This window comes from Capra hircus, chromosome 21 (genome assembly GCF_001704415.2).
Source record: "Capra hircus breed San Clemente chromosome 21, ASM170441v1, whole genome shotgun sequence".
Taxonomy (NCBI): Eukaryota; Metazoa; Chordata; class Mammalia; order Artiodactyla; family Bovidae; genus Capra; species Capra hircus.
This window is the reverse complement of record NC_030828.1, coordinates 66,785,536-66,802,855: the sequence shown is the minus strand read 5'-3', so window position 1 is coordinate 66,802,855 and position 17,320 is coordinate 66,785,536. Positions and strand designations below refer to the sequence as shown.

The window sequence follows — 17,320 nt, the reverse complement described above, 5'->3', positions numbered from 1 at the left end:
CTCCAGTCGCACGCATCTTAGCTCCGCTGATTCCGCCCCACAGGCCACTGACGCTCTGCCACTCTGCTCAGCCTTCCTTGTTCTTTGCACCGTATTTTGGGTAATTTCTATTGCTGTGTCTTGAAGTTCACCGATGTCTTCTTCTGCCAGTTTGCTATTCGTCTCTGTATGTTTCGCCTCTAAAGTCCTGGTTCAGTCTGTCTCGTATCTGTCACTCATGCTCGTCTTCCTCATGAATGTGTACAACTTGTTTATATCAGTCATTTCAATGTCCTTGTTTGCTAATCTCACATCTTTCTACTGACTGATTTTCCTCCTGGCTACTATCACATTTTCTTGCTGCTTTGCATGCCTGGTAATTTTTATTAGATGCTGGACACTGAAACGTTTTTACATTGTTGGGTGCTGGATTTTACCACATCATTTTAAGTACAGTTGGGGCTTTGTTCTGGAAATGCAGTTACGTTACCCGGAATCAGTTGGGGCAGGTGTGTAATGGTCTTTTAGTCCTGGACTAATTCAGCCCCATTACTGCAGTGATACCCTTCTGATGCCCTAAACCAAAGAGCTGTTCTGAATCCACCCTCACCAAGATTAAAAACCACGCTTTGAAAGGGCCTGACACATCACCGTGGGTGGTGGGAACGCCATCTCAGCTCGTGTGGTGCCCGCTCTTCTCCGGGGCTTCTTTTCCCGGTTTTGAGGTGCTTTCTCTGGTGCATGTATCAGTTCAGTCAGTTCAGTCGCGCCCGACTCTTTGCGACCCCATGAATCGCAGCATGCCAGGCTTCCCTGTCCATCACCAACTCCCGGAGTTGCATGTGTAGACCAGCCCAAATCTTGGGGGTGGGGGTCCTTCTGCAGACCCCTGGGGTTCCCTAAGTAGCTCTCTACTCTCCTATACTTTGCCCCTCAAATTCTAGCTGCGTCCTCCCCAAACTCTCATCTGTTTTGTCACTTCAGTAAGGCTAGGGGCTCTGTTTCGTTTCTCTCCCCTGACCTGTAATGCAGAAACTGTCTCTAGACCAGGACTGGCAAACTATAGCCTGAGGATTAAATCCAACTTGCTGCTGTTTTTATAAATAAAGTTTTACTGGAGCACATCCATGGCCACTCATTTACATACTTGGTATGAAAGCAGCCACAGAGAGTACCAGAGTTGAATGGGGCTGTGATAGGGACCATCTGGTCTACAAAGCCTGGAGACTCTCTAACTGGCCCTTTATCTCAAAAAGTGTCTTTACTCCTAGCCCTAGAGAATAAGCTAGAACACTTACAGGGTTCATTCCACTTGTTTCCCTTATTTCAGGGAACACAATCCTAACCTTCCTGTTAACCAATGTCTGAAAACTATTGTTCCACACATTATGTCCGGTCTTCAAGTTTGTGAAGATGAAAGTCAGGTTTGGGGCCGGGGTGAGGTTAGCGAAGCACCTGCCACAGGTACAGATTTTCAGGGCGTGACAAAATACTCAGTGATGGGGTAAAATCAAAATTAACGCAAACAATCTATGTGAGGCAAAATATCAACGTCTTAAATAAGGATAGTATCAGTAAGAGTGTGGAGCCAAGCCATACTGGAGCTGAAGCAAAGGAAAAATTAACACTGACCCTGTCTTTATTTAAGATTTGACATTTTTCCACCATGGATTTTTTTTTTTTTTTGCATTAAATTCGATTTTCTCAAAGTATTGCATTAAAATGTTATCAATCTCAACTACTGAGTTTTCTGGGGCATCCTGAAATTCGGCGCCTGAGGCCAGTGCCTCACTCTCCTCAGCCCTCTTGCTGTGTCCGACTCTTTCCGACCCCATGGACTGCAGCCCACAAGGCTCCTCTGTCCATGGGATTCTTCAGGCAAGAATGTTGGAGCAGGCTGCTACGCCCTCCTCCAGGGGGTCTTCCCGATCCAGGGACGAAACCAGCATCTCTCATATCGCCAAAATGGCCAAGTGGGCTCTTTACTTCTTAGCGCCACCGGGGAAGCCCCCAGCCCAATCCTGGTGGGCAGTAAACCCGGTGTCTGTTATTCCATCAAAGGGAATGGACGACTCCAGGAACAAGTCTCTTGCCAAGCAGCATCATACTAATGTGTGACGACTACAAGGGTTTAATGTTTTCTTTCTCAGAAACAGAAAATGCTGCAATGTGAAGAGCCATTCTGCTCTAATTACTTCTGTCTGCAACTGCAGTCTTCTGTGAACAGTTCCCATACGTATCCATGTTGTAGACAGGAACACGGTGTGAGAATATAAACACTTATCATTAAATAATATATATGCACACAGACAATGGGACTATAAAACAATACTATAATTATGTAACAGCTGGTCAACACATCTGCATTACGACGCATAACAAGAACCACTATCCACAGCAAGTGCCACCGAGTCAATGTATTGATTGGGGAAAGCTGGGGAATGTATTGATTGCAGGAGTCCAGGCTCTGAACACACGAATTCAACTCAAAGCAAATCAACCAGCGAAGTCCCTGTCCCAGTGCAGCAGGAGCACCGTTCTTCGGAAGCCAGCCAGCTCATCTCCCAAGCATCCCCAGCTCCCGCTTCTCTATGGCTAATGGAACAGTAAAGCACTGGGCAAACTGAAGACACCCATCCACGCACCAAGCAGAGGACTGCTACACAGAGTCCAGTTTCTGCATATGATCCATTTAGTTTTCTAAGGCACAGGTGCAAAAACATGCCTGCAAGTGTGATGACTAAAATGAGCATTTTTCTTTTCAAAAGATTTGTCTGGAGTAGTTGCTTTACAACGCGGTGTTAGTTTCTGCCACACAGAAGAGTGACCCAGCCAGACCCTCTCCTTTATGCACATCCACCCTCTTCGCTGCGGATCTCCTCTCCTCTCAGGCCGCCACAGAGCACCGAGAGCTCCCTGCGCTACCCAGCGGGTTCTCGCCAGCTGCCTGTTAGTCTCTCAGGCGTAGCATCAGTGTGTGCGCATCAGCGCTCGTCTCCCGGTCCCTGCCATCCCTTCCCCCTTGGTATCCATTCGTCTGTTCTCTACATCTGTGTCTCTATTTCTGCTTGGTAAGTAAGATTGTTTATACCGGCTTTTTTCAGATTCCACATATATGTGTGAATAAATGACATCTGGTTTTTTCTTTCTGACTTACGTCACTCTGGATGACAATGACTGTCTCTGGGTCCATCTGTGTCTCTATAAATGACCCAATTTTGTTCTTTTTTACGGCCGAGAAATATTCCATTGTGTAGTGTACACACACACACACACACACACACACACACACATCTTCTTTATCCGCTCCTCTGTTGATGGGCATTTAGGGTGCGTCCATATCCTGGTTATTGTAAACAGTGCTGCAGTGAATATTAAGGCTCCTGCGTCTTTTTGAACTATGATTTGCTTTTCCTGGGTATATGTCCTCCCAAAGAATTTCTTTTCTTAATTTAAAACACTATGCCAGCAATAACTATGGATCTAGAGATAATTACACTAAGTGAGGTAAGTCAGACAAAGACAAATATGTGGTATTACCTGTATGTGGAATCTAATTTTAAGAAAAAGATACAAATGAACTTACCTACAAACTAGAAGCAGACTTACAGATACTGAAAGCAAACTATGGTTCCCGAAGGGGCGACGTGGCGGGGAAGGACACACTAGGAGCTGAGGCCGGACGTGGGCGACGTGGCGGGGAAGGACACACTAGGAGCTGAGGCCGGACGTGGGCCCACCCGTCCATGTGACACAGGCAACCAGCAAGCACCTGCTGGACAGCACAGGGGACACTGCTCAGTCTTCTGCGACAATCTACACGGAAAAGGAATAGATACGTGTACACGTATCGCTGACTCACTTTGCTGTACGCCTGAAACTAACACGACACTGGAAATCAACTCTACTCCTCCAATAAAATGAAGGTATTTTTGAAAATATGATGGTGTTAAATTTGGTGAAGAAATAAAAAACTATGAAATGAAAGATTTTAATGTCTGTGAAGAAACAGTCTAGAACTCATGAAACTCAAACAAATGTAACAACTCAAAAATGCAAACTCATGAAGAGCCTGCTCTCCCCTGTGTCCTGACCTGGCCTGAGGCCAGTCGCCCCCCAGCGTGCTCGCCCTCAAGCCTGGCTGGCCCACCTCCACGCACCACGAGGGGGGCTCACCGCGCCCCCGCCCGCCGTGCCCCCTCTCTCGCACCCTCCGCTGTCCTGGCAGATGCTTCATCCTCAAGACTATATTCAAGGGCCTTGAAATCTAGTTTTCACACTAATTCTCAGTTTTTCACTGATTTTAGGGCTGGGACCATGATCCCTGTAGTCTCCCGCAGGTGCCAGGCACACAGGCAAGCCCTTGATTTCCGTGGAACGAGACTCCTTTTAATGAAGGTGGACTAGACCCGCATCTTTCTGCCATCCTTCCCTTCCCAGGGAGAGTGGCCCTTGGCACACCCTGGTCTGTACCACGAGGACGCCAGTCGCACCTGACGGCGGGCCTCCTGAAGACACAGCCATGTCTCCTGCACGCTTGCATCCTCAACACTTGCAATGTGCCCACCACACTGGAAACACTCAATACATATTGCAGCTTGTATTTTAATAATTATTATTAACTCAACCTTGCAGCTCTTCGTTTACTCCTCACAACTCTACAAATACCTTTTGCCTTCCCACCTCCGTTATGGAGATGAAGACACAGAAACAAATATTCAGCAACTTCGCGACGTCACCCATGAGCAAGTGAGGGGCGCCATCTGCCCCCGGGACCTCTCTTCTTCACCTGCGTGTCTGTCATCGGATAGTGGCTGACTCAGGTTGTCGTGGGAATCCACACAGATTTATGCCGGAAAATCGATTTGCTACTTGCACACTCAAATTATCTGTAAAAGGTAATACAGTCCAAATTCCTCCTTGGTCTATTGAGGAACTAAAAGAATGACATTTAGCAACCTGTCCAAAGTTCAGAGTCACCAGGACTAAAGCCTGGTATCAAGGACCAGTGCGCCCTCCGTGCGAGCTTGCCACGATGGCTCCGCAAGACGTAAAACACACACCTCAAAATTCCCAAGACGCCAGCAATCCCTGATGGAAGCATTTGCTCTTTCTAAAACCAAGCATCCTTTCTCACTGTTTAGAATGTCAGCACTGACATCCCTGGGTTTCTTTATCCCCTTACGACTAACACATCACACTCACGACCAGATGGACTTAAAAAGCACCTTTAGCTGAGCCAAGCAAAGCTAGTTCTGACTTCAAGAATCTTTATCACTAGCGGAGACCTTGGCTAGGCTAAAGCGAACTTTCTCACATCATTTAAGTAATTGTTTGCTTAGTTTCTAGCTACTTTAATATGAGAACTGAATGGAATTACTTTGCTTACTTTTGAAAACCATTATCCGAATAGATCTGAACAAGGACGAGGACAGGAGCTAAGAGCAAAATGACTGCCCCATCGCACTGGGGAACAGAGTTAGTTAAAACTGCCCCTGGGTGAAACAAGCCATGGTTTGGAACTAAGAGGCAACAGTGAGTTTGGTTTTGTTTCTGACATTGTCATAAGTTTCTCTGAAGTCTTCTTACTCCCCTGAAATGGTGAACGAACACCCATTACCACTCCATACTCACTTTAGTCTTAAAATATACACCTGAAATATTTTTATACAGTCATGTTGAAATTTATATCAATATTTAGTGTGGTATTTTTGTGATCACTTTGAATTTAATATTCTTCACGCTACATAAAGCCTCTAGAATAAATATACTTCCTAATCAAATCTGACCCCTGTTGCTAAGATTGCTAGACTCCCCAGTGCAAAGTTTCCAAAGTGGCATCTGCCTGTTCACATCATTTTAACTTAGAACTATACAAAAATGTGAAACCTTGTCAAGTCACCCTGAAATTTTCACCTAATCGGTCTTTCAAATAAACTCCATTCTGCAATGTTGGCTTTTGCTTAATAGAGTTATGATTCACTGCAGTTTACTCAGTGAATTTAAACAGAGGTTTATTACACAACATCAAATCTCTTAGGTTTTCCCCTAAATTAATCAATACTTTGAACACAAAATACTCTGTAAACACTTTTTATAAGAATAAAATGCTTACATTAATAAAATTTTCCATCAGAATAATGTGAAAATAAATCTTTATTTGCAGGTTAGAGCAGTGCTGCTCAGCTATGCCAGGACAGACGGGACCCGGCAAGCCAAGCGCGCCCTGACGAAGGGCAGGGAGCAAACACGTCCACACCAGGGGCCCAGAGCGCCGGCTCCGTGCCCTGCACCCAGCCCCCGAGTCCCAGGAGGTCCAGGGCAGGCGGGGCAAAAGCGAGGCCTGTGTGACCCCAGCGGCCATTCTCACAGGTCCCTGATAGATATTCTTGAATGACTTGTCCCTTCCCACCATCTGGCACCTGTCATGAGAAAAATGAAAGAGAATTTCCTATAAAGTATCGAAAGCACCAGAACAGGTTTTACTAGTTTCTCAAAACGACCTCATCCTCCTAAAGAATCTTTATCACTGAACTGGAAGGATCCCTCCACCTCTGTCCCCCTACAATCCACTGGTCCACTTACAAGAAGAACTTGAGGGAGAGCAAAGGAGGGAAGAACCCACACAGAGTCATCTATTCTTAGTAGTTTCCACATCCTTGGAGAAGGAAGAAAATAGAACTATTCAATGACTTGAAAAAATAGGAAGCTAGTAATGGAAAAAAGATTTCTTGGCTGAATCAGAAAACACTTAAAAACCTCCAAGACAGCTCCACAAAGGCAAGATGGGTACAGATCACAACCACCTCCCCGGAGAAGAACTCTGGGACCCAGTCTCCCCGGGAATTCCGGAGCATCCAAGTGCCCAGGGTGGGGCAGGCTCAGCATGAGGAGGAGGGGGCAAGCAGCAGAGGGCCCGCTTTCCAGAGCTGCCCGCCCGGGGGGAGTGGACGTGAGCAACGGGAAAACCGCCCAAGGGAGGCACGCCTCATCCAAAGGAGCAGAAGAAATCAATGATTTCTGAAATTCTCAAAGGGGCTCATGCTGAACATCAACTCAGTTTCTGGTTTTATAGGGGGGGAAAAAAAATCCCATGATAATCCTAGGGCATCAAACATTTTGCTATACTTCTGTTTGATTTTAATGAGTGTGTGCATGTATATATAATGAGTATATATATATTTATACATGTTTATATATAGTAAGTGTATAACACAGAAACATATACACTAACATATATTTAGCACAAGGATGTAAGTACATATACAAATATAATAATATACTATATTTATTAACAAACATTAGTGCTTGATAAAAACTAATAAATATTAACTGAAAGAGTGGGTTGCTGGCCAGAGGTTAGAAAGTGTGTTCACTGAAAAGATCTTTTTCGGGAATTCCCTGGCAGTCCAGTGGTCAGGACTCTGCGCTCTCACTCCTCAGGGCCCAGATTCAATCCCTGGTCAGAAACTAAGATCCCACAAGCCATGCTGCATATCCAAAAAATAAAAGAAAGAAAGATTCTTTTCTTCTCACATTCTTTTCCAAGTGACAAACTAAAACCTCCAAAGTAATTCACTTTCATGCACTAAATTACATTTCAAAAGTATCTTTATTAAAGGTGTACAGGAGCTGTTTTTCAACAACTCATTAACAGAAGCCTTGTTCTAAATTAATATCATAAACAGAACTTTTAGTGGCACAAATCTCAACATAGAAAACAGATCTGTTGTAACATGCCACACTACTCCTGGTGATGAATGACAAAACCGTCAGCGCGATTCTCCAAGTCCAAGGCAGAACAAGTCCGTGGGTTTGGACTTGAAGTTCCAGGCCAAGATTCCAATACCCTGGGCAACAAGACCTATGGCTGGGGGTGGGGGTGAAGGTCACCCCAGGAGGCAGGATGGGAGCCCAGAGGCCAGGGCTCAAACACACCCCTCTGCACACTGGGGTGGGTTTCAGTGAAAAAGACGGAATGAAATCCTTTCCTGAGGTTTTAACATTTCACAATCGATGTCTCAATCCCCCAGAGTATCAAAGGTGTGTGTTCAGGGCACAGCAAACCCAAGCCCCATCCTGACTAGCTCTTTCTCTGTAAGCTGGGAGTTCAGGGACACAGTTAAGATGCAACAGTGGAGTCTCTCGGGAGACAGGAGTCACCTTGTTTCAGATGTCCTACTGCCGAGCACAGGCTACAGGGCAAGCGTGTGAAAGGGGTACTTGTGCTGACAAGGATCTGAAGACCCCTGCAAGATAATCCTAATTAATGAATTTGCGTGTGAAATGCCATTTTGTAACATGAAGGGAGCTTCCCATGTGGCTCAGAGGTAAAGAATCCGCCTGCCGATGCAGGAAATGCAGCTTCAATCCCTGGGTTGGGAAGATTCCGGAGGTACGAACAGCCACCCACTCCAGTATTCTTGCCTGGGAAACCTCATGGGCAGAGGAGTCTAGCGGGCTACAGTCCATGGCGTCACCGAGTTGGATACGACTGAGCAATGGAACAGCAGCAGCAAACACACACACGCAGGCCTGAGACAGTTCATCATTTTTAATTGAGTGTATTTTTTTTTGACTTGCCAAGATACCTTCCTCCTTCAATTAAAGGAATTTTTATTCTTCTAAACCAAAGAACAACTGTAATGAGACGACACTGTGGGACCCACTGCAGGTTTATCGCAGGTGCCTGATACTCGCAACCAGGATGTGAACAGGGAACAGTCCAAGAGTGCGCTGGCCTTCTTCCCTGGGGCTTCAGTTCGTCTAAACTCCCTGGGGAACTGAACACCTTGCAGTTTATTAAGGCATCTGCTTTAGAGACCTGATTATTAGACTTTTTTTGACCATGCAGTAGCTGGAATCTTAAATCCGAGATGAAGGATCAAACTCGCACCCCCCGCAGTGGAAGTGCAGTCTTACCCACTGGACCACCAGGAAGTCCTGGGGCCTGATTAATTAGACTCTTAGCTAAGGCATTTAGATTACATGATTCCATTAAAACAACAACAAAACCAGTGTCTCCCAAGATCTAAAAAGCAGAAATGTTCTCTGCCTGAAAGGTTACTTCTAAGGCTCCTGACGCAGTTCCCCTGACAGGTAATTTAACCTCACTTCAGTGACTGACCCCTGGTCCTGGAGGAAATCTCTGAAGTCTGCATGCTAACCTCCTCACTGTCCCAGGTTTCCGCACATTCTACCGCATGCCCACTAAGTGACGGGGTCTAGCCTGCCTTACTGCCTCCGTCATCTTCGCCCACCACCCCCAAAGCCGACAGCCCTATCACTTTCCAGGGGCTCCGAAGCTATTCAGACACTGCTGAGCTCCTGCCGGGTCCTGAGCCAGAGCTCCAACCTGCCAGAGGTGGGGGCTGCCCTGCTAAGGGCTCTGGGCCGGGGCAGCAGCCGGGCGCTGAGAACCCACGGCCCCGACGGCCCCGCAGCCTGGGCAGGAGACGGGCAGCGCCAGCCCCACCTGCCTCAGGGCCAGGGACCCGGCAGGGGGCACAGACGGATCCTGCGGCTGGAACGCAGCCCTGCTCCTCGGTTCACTCACTGCCTCCGACGGCGGAGATGCCGGACTGGCCCACAAAGCCTAAAACATTTACCATAGCAAGTGTGCTGACCCCTGGCCTGGGATGTCAGCAGCCCTGCCCTCCGTGGGCTGTCCTGGCTTCCGCCCAGGTGGTCAGCTTCTGCATGTGCCCACAGCCCACAGCGGGACATGAGCACGTGTGGTACTCATGGAGGAGGCGCAGGCGCAACTCAGTCTGAATCTGCCCCCGCCCAGCAAACACCACGTTCCTTCTCCCTTGACAGGGACGCGTCCAGAGACGCCCTACCCTTTGGCAGCACGGTCTCTGTCCCTCCAGCACTTTCCTTACTGCCCTCTCCATGAAAACCCAGTTTCAGGCACCCTCTCACCACAGACCCAGTGTGAATCCCTGTACATAACAGATGCTCAAAGGGTTGCAGCCAAGCCCAGTTCAATTTGCCAGGTTAGCGTCTCCACCCTTCCACGTGAATTCACACATTGACAAACCAGGTGGAGCTCGTGGCAAAGAATCCGCTGCCAATGCAGGAGCCGCAGGAGACACGGGTTCCAGCCCTAGGTTGGGAAGAGCCCTGGGGGTAAAAAATGGCAACCCACTCCAGTAGTTTTGCCCGGGAAATTCCATGGGCACAGGAGCTTGGCAGGCTACGGTCCACGGGGCCGCATAGAGCTGGACAGGACTGAGCAACTGAGCACGCACACATCTCAATAAGCACGGCCTGAGAACCTACTAGGTCCCAGACACACAGCACCACAGCTCAACACAGTGTACGGGAATTCTAATCTTCCGCTTGTATGTGTCTGCTGAATAAACTAGGTTAAGAGTCTGATGATCATTTTGAGGTGATAAAATTGTGCTGGATGAACAACTGGGAATGTACAGAAAACTACTGAACTGTGTGCTAGAAGAGGGGAGAGCTTACATTATGCAAATTATCTCCCAAAAGCTGTTATTAAAATTTTTATAGCTAATTATTTTTTTAAAAAACAGTAATTTCTTAATTTTTCTACATGTAGCATGTAATAAAATGCCATATCTAATATTGGTGAATGGAAACACTAAGGACTGCAGTAACTAGGCTTCGTAATGTTGTTCAGTTGCACGGACTGCAGCCCACCAGGGTCCTCTGTCCTCTGCTATCTCCTGGCGTTTGCTCAAAGTCCTGTCCAGTGAGTCGGTGATGTTATCTAATCATCTCATCCTCTGCTATCCCCACCACCTTCTCCTCCTGCCCTCAATCATTCTCAGCACCAGGGTCTTTTCCAATTAGCTGGCTCTTCGCATCTTGTGGCCAAAGTATTAGAGCTTCAGCATCAGTTCTTCCAATGGATATTTGGGGTTGATTTCCTTTAGGATTGACTAGTTTGATTTCGTTGCTGTCCAAGGGACTCTCAAGAATCCTCTCCAGCACCACAGTTTAAAAGCATCAATTCTTCAGGCTCAGCCTTCTTTATGGTCCAACTCTCACATCCATACATGACTACTGGAAAAACTATAGCTTTGACTTTATGGATCTTTGTCAGCCGAGTGATGTCTCTGCTTTTTAAGACGCTATCTAGGTTTGTCACAGCTTTCCTTCCAAGGAGCAAATGCCTTTTAATTTCATGGCTGCAGTCACCTTCCACAGTGATTTTAGAGCCCAAGAAAAGAAAATCTGTCAATGCTTCCACTTTTTCCCTTTTCTGTTTGCCATGAAGTGATGGGATCAGATGCCATGATCTTAGTTTTTGAATGCTGAGTTTTAAGCCAGCCTTTTCACTCTTCTCTTTCACCTTCATCAAGAGGTTATTTAGTTTCTCTTTACTTTCTGTCATTACAGCGGTTATCATCTGCATATCTGAGGTTGATATTTCTCCCAGCAATCTTGATTCCAGCTTGGGATTCATTCAGCCTGGTGCTTCTCATGATGTACTCTGCATATAAAATAAATAAGCAGGGTGACAATATCCGGCATTGCCATACTCCTTTCCCAATTTTGAGACAGTCTGTTGTTCCACGTCTGGTTCCAACTGTTGCTTCTTGATCCACATACAGTTTTCTCAGGAGGCAGGTAAGGTGGTCTGGTATTTCCACCTCTTTAAGAATTTTCCACAGTTTGTTGTGATCCACACAGTCAAAGGCTTTAGCGGAGTCAGTGAAGCGGAAGTACATATTTTTTTGGAATCCCCTTGCTGTCTCTATGATCCAGCGGTTGTTGACTATTTGATTTCTGGTTCCTTTGCCTCTCCTAAATCCAGCTTGAACATCTGCAAGTTCCAGCTTCATGTACTGCTGAAGACTAGCTTGAGCGATTTTGAACATGACCTTATTTATAGGTGAAATGAGCGCAATTGTACAGTAGTTTGAACATTCTTTGGCTTTGTCCTTTGGGACTGGAATGAAAACTGACCTTTTCCAGTCCTGCGGCCACAGCTGAGTTTTCCAAATTTGCTGGCATATTGAGTACAGCACTTCAACAGCATCACCTTTTAGGATTTGAAAAGGCAGAGCTGGAATTCCACCACCTCCACTGGCTTTGTCTGTTGTAAAGCTTCCTAAGGACCACTTGACTTGGCACCTAGGATGTCTGGCTCTGGGTGAGTGATCAGACCATCCTGGTTATCCAGGTCATTAAGACCTTTTTTTGTTCAGTTCTTCTGTGTATTCTTGCCATCTGTTCTTAATATCTTCGGCCTCTGTAGGTCCATACCATTTCTGTCCTTTATTCTGCCCACCCTTGCATGAAATATTTCCTTGATATCTGCAATTTTCTTGAAGAGATCTCTAGTCTCTCCAGTTCTATTGTTTTCCTCGATTACTTTGCATTGTTCACTTAAGACTTTCTTATCTCTCCTTGCTATTTTCTGGAGCTCTGCATTCAGTTGGGAATCTCTTTTTTTCCTTTGCCTCTCGCTTTTCTTTCCTCAGCTATCTGTAAAGCTTCCTCAGACTATCGCTTTGCCTTGTTGCGTGTCTTTTTCTTGGGGATGGTTTTGGTCACCAACCCCTGTACAATGTTACAAACCTCCATCCATAGTTCTTCAGGCATTCTGTCTATTAGATCTAATCCCTTGAATCTATTCATCACCTCCACTACATAACCGTAAGGGATTTGATAGACCACCCCAAACAGAGCGGCCTAAACCTCCACTTGTCTCAGCCTCTGTGGGCTGCGGATCTGGACTGGGCACAGCTCTGCTCCATGGTGTCTGGGGTCTTGGCTGAGAAGCGAGAAGAGTAGAATGCAGAGTCACCTGCCAGGATGTGTCTCGCCTGCCGGGAGGCTGCTGACTGAGGCCTCAGAATGGCTTTCCCCACAGCAAGTGTCCCCCAAAGAGAAGCCAGGTGAAAGCTGCTCCGTATCTTTAAGACCTAGCTTGGAAGGCACACAGCATCACTCCTGCCATGCCAGCGGGGGAGGTGGGTCACACACCCGGCCCCAGGTCACAGAGAAGGAGCAGAGACTCGTCTCCTGGCCAAAGCCCCATAGTGAGGCCGTCTGCAGGACGGGAGGCGCCACTGAGGAAAACACGGTCTGTAAGACAATCTCAATCTTCCGGAAGACCAGCAAATTAAAAGTCTGGGTTGGGGGACTCCCCTGGCGGTCCACTGGTTAAGACCCTGAGCTTCTAGTGCAGGGGGTGTAGCTTTGATCCCTGGTCCGGGAACTAAGACCTCACATGCCAGGTGAGGTGACCAAAATCTTTTTTAAAAAAACTCTGGGTTAGCCAACATTTAACATGGGATGATGTGTCAGTCGCTCAGTCGTGTCCGACTCTTCCCGACCCCGTGGACTGTAGCCCACCAGGCTCCTCTGTCCACAGGATTCTCCAGGCAAGAATACAGGAGTGGGTTGCCATTCCCTTCTCCAGGGGATCTTCCCGACCCAGGGATCAAACCCAGGTCACCTGCCTGCAGTGCAGGCAGGTTCTTTACCATCTGAGCCACCAGGACCCTATCAAGTTGTACTTTACACCTCGTGAGCTGAACCTCTTATTACCTGTAACAAGGTGTAACTTTGAGGCTGCACCCAATATTGCTAGGTTATTCTGCCCCAGTGAGCACAGTACTGTGACCTTGAGTCAACAGGTGATGATTCAGCTTCACCCCCGGTGACCACTGGGCAGTGAGCTTCTCTGGAAAACACCTCAGACAGGCCAAAGTGCCACTGTGAAGGCAGAATTCATTTGGGCCCACAGGCCGCATGCCCCACACACTAATCCCTCAGGATGGCACGTGGCCTGGGGGCAGAGCTGTGCCCTCCTCCACCCCACCCCTGGAGTCTCCAACACATTGTGCTCCATGAGTGGTGGAGGAGAGAAGGAGGGGAAGGCAGGAATATTCACAACTGTCAACTGGAGAGCACTACTTCAGTCCCTACGGTAGGTCTCTTTGGATAAAAAAGGAAAGCGGAAAACAGCGGCCTGAGAGCACACCTCTACTGTCAGGAAAGGACCCTCAGGAGGAGGCCGAGCAGGCCTCTGGTCCCCGAGCTGGCTGTGACCTGCTCGGGGACCCTGACCAAGCAGCCTAACTCGTCTGGGCCTCGGTCTCCTCCCGGTGAGATAAAGGACTGTCAGGTGGCAACTCCTAACCAGGGCCTGCAGGTAGGGCACACCTAGCGCCACGAGCCTGGAGGCCGAGCCTTCTTCAGGATTAAAGTTTAAACTATATGGTCCGAACGTCTGTGAACAGCGAGAAGGAGGGCGAAGTGTCCTCTGGGAACCTGAGGCTTCTCTCAGGAGCCGTCCTTGCCGCGGGGCTACCTCAGACCTCAGCCCCCCGGGCAGCACTGTCTAGACTCTTTCCACAAAATAAAAGCAGTCCCATGCAGTCAAGACCTCAGTACAGTTTCAACGCACAGGGGAACCGATCTGCAAACAGCCAGACTGCACACATTTCCAACGAAGACAGACACTAGGCCTTTCTTCTTCTTTTCACAAGTTCGGAATTTTGAACGTGGGTCTTTCTAACCGGGGCCTCCCTCTCCAAAACCAACCTCTCAGACCTCCTGGAAGCAGAAGCAGACAGGGCCGCCTCCCTGGAGCCAGGCGCTCCCGGAGTCCCGCGGTGTCGCTGGAGAGCTCCTCAGGTGGATGGAGCTCGGCAGGCCCACACCAGCACACGGGGCGGCGACCACGCTGGGGGCCTTCAGGACGGCCAGCCCACGCCAGGCTGCCCGCAGGCAAGCCGAGGGCCAGGACACTGCACACACACGCACGCACATTCACACGCACACACGCACGCACACACACAGGCAAGTCAAAAAACCACCTCTCAACCGGAGTCTGTCGCCAGGAACCGAGAGACCAAGGCGGATGTCAGCAGAGGAAGACGGGAGCTGGAGGGACAGCTCTGGTAACAGAGAGGGGGGCGCGTGGCTCCGGGGAGGCTGAATTCATTTACACTCATCGTGAATGCAGGCTCTCGGCTGGAACATCTCACTTAAAATGCCAGAAGGTTCAGAACCCATTCATAAGCTTTCTGGAATGCATGCAGTCACCATGGCAACGCTGACATTATATTTCTTGGCGCTGCACATATAAATTACCACCCATAATGCATTTAATACAGTTTGGGGCCACCAATTCAAAGCAAAATAAATCTGAGTTCTGACTCTCAGCCTGCCTCTTAGATAAACAAAGAGGAACAGCTGGAGGGAGATCCAGCTGGCCCTGGGATGGGACGGGGCTGCACACACAGGGATGCTCAACTGAAGGCCGACGAGCACCGAGGACACCAGACCTCACCGTCCGGCACCAGACGCTGCGATTCTGAAAACCAAAACGTTCCACACCAGATTCACGGAACTGTCGCCCCCTAAGTTAAAGATACAGCACATTACATCCCTGAAATTCGACTGTGGCTGTTAGCAAGGCAAAGAAAAGGCAGATCTCTTTAAAGAACATCTTTTATGATTCATTTCAAGCACATCTGTCAACACAAATAAGGTGGCTGTTCAAAGGTCCAAACTGTCCTTAATAAAAAACCAAAGTTTTTCTCTCTCAGGTTAGAAGACATCTCCTCAGTCATAATTCTTTGCCTTTGTCGGGGATATTGATAAATATTTAAAATACATGTCATGCATGGTTTACAAAGTCCCTTACCTTCTCATAATCCACCGTGAGCACAGAGAAGGAGACAGAATCGCCGTGCACAGACTGCAAAGGCATCTTCAGCCTCGCGTTCCCCGGCAGCCCACTGCATCAGTAACTTCACGGAGCTGCTGCAGGACAGGCCTGTGCTGGCCACAGTGCCCACAAAACCCACTGACCAGCCTCACCACTGACCGGCTACGTCCAGGGGGGCATCGCCTTCTCAGTCTCCTCCTTCAGACTGCAGGCCGCGGGCCGCGGCTGTGGAGGGGGGCAGGAGACCTCCCCGCCGGTTGCTGCCATATTAACAGGCACTTTGGTAGCCGCTGCATTGCAGTCTTTCTGAAGCAAGCCACCAAGCTCAGAAGCAGGAGCGCCGGAGAGAGACTCCCCAGCACAGGAAGCTGCCTTCTGAATCACAAAGATTTTCTAAAGATCTTTTAAAAGACAAATGTTGCAGAAACCTGGGGTGGGGGGAGAGGAGAGCATTTCTAGATTTCCAACCTGCTTCCTGCAGGCTGGCGAGTTCGTGGCTTTCACTGGAGGGCGGCTCTGACCATGTGCTGTGCTGGGTGGAAATGCGGAGAGGAATGAAACGCGCTTGATGACACACCGTCTTCACTGCTCAAGTGCCCCGGTGAGAACCCTGCACCTCTGCTGCCTCCTGCCAGCCCCGGGGCCCAAGGGGAGCCGCCAGCAGCCAGAGGACTCAGGCCAGGAGATCCGGGAGCTTTGGGCGCCCGGGTGGCAGCAATCACCCTGAGCGCCCAGCTACCGCCTCCGACAGTGCGCTTGAAATCCTGAACCGCAACCACACAGCCAGCCTCAGGAAAGGCGCTGGGAACAGTAGCAGCGCGCCTGCTAAGGGGCCTTTACCTTTCGTCGCTTCATTCGGTCCACTCCGTGAGCCGTACCCACGTGCTGCCTGTGAATGGCCATGAACGAGGCCGAGCTCACCGTCCCGCTGGCGAGGGCAGGCTGGGGGTGACACGCACAGGACAGGTCATCCTGGGCATGAGGACTGGGGGGCGGGAGGGCGGGCTGGAGGGCGGCCGGCTCAGTGAGGAAGAACACCTCACAGAAGCTGATGGACGGGCACCCCCGGGAAAAAGGGGAGATGAGGGCGGGAGCCCTCAAAATGGTGCAGTGTCCCCAGCACACATCTGCGATCCCCTGCAAGAGTGGTTTCTGCCCTGAAGCCCATGGGACCCTCAGCGCCACCGCCACTGCCTCACAGACACCCAGGCACCCAGTCCCTGAAGCACACGGTTGCCCTGAGCACCTGGCCACCAAGTGCAGGGGCCAGAGCCTGAACTGAGCAGGGGGCCCTGCGCCAGGCTCCCCACGCCACCACCTTTTGGAGACGCCAGCTGCCTGCCCTGGCTCTGGTGCTCCCCACCGAGCCCCACCCTGAGCCGGGGCCCAAGGGGCAAGTGAGGGGTCCCTCCTCCAGGGACATGAGGTGGCCCACGGCTGCCTGCAGATGTCCACTCTGCTCCCGGGTGGGGGGTCCTGCTCCGCCTTCCCCTGTCCACCTGGCTCCCCTCACACCTCCAGCTCCGGAATCTCCTCCAGGAATCCCTCACCACTCCAGCCCCTTCCCACCACAAGCAGCAAGCAGCAAGGCCCTTCCTCTGGGCTCCCGTCTGCCCTGGAAGTGACCACGCCATGAGGAAATGAGGCTGAGTGCCCGCAGAGCCCAGCATCACTGGT

General features: G+C 49.3%; 1 protein-coding gene across 3 annotated transcripts in view; it reads right to left on the bottom strand.

Moving 5' to 3' along the window:
• The window catches only part of TRAF3 (TNF receptor associated factor 3), a 115,645-nt gene that overhangs the window by 62,570 nt on the left and 35,755 nt on the right, over positions 1-17,320 (bottom strand). The window contains exon 1 of one of the 3 annotated variants that reach the window (XM_005695421.3): positions 3,566-3,758. The exons of the other annotated variants lie outside the window; for them this stretch is intronic. The gene's annotated coding sequence lies outside the window, so the exon portion shown is untranslated. Of the gene's footprint in view, positions 1-3,565; positions 3,759-17,320 lie in introns of those variants that run through there. 3 annotated transcript variants of the gene reach the window in all.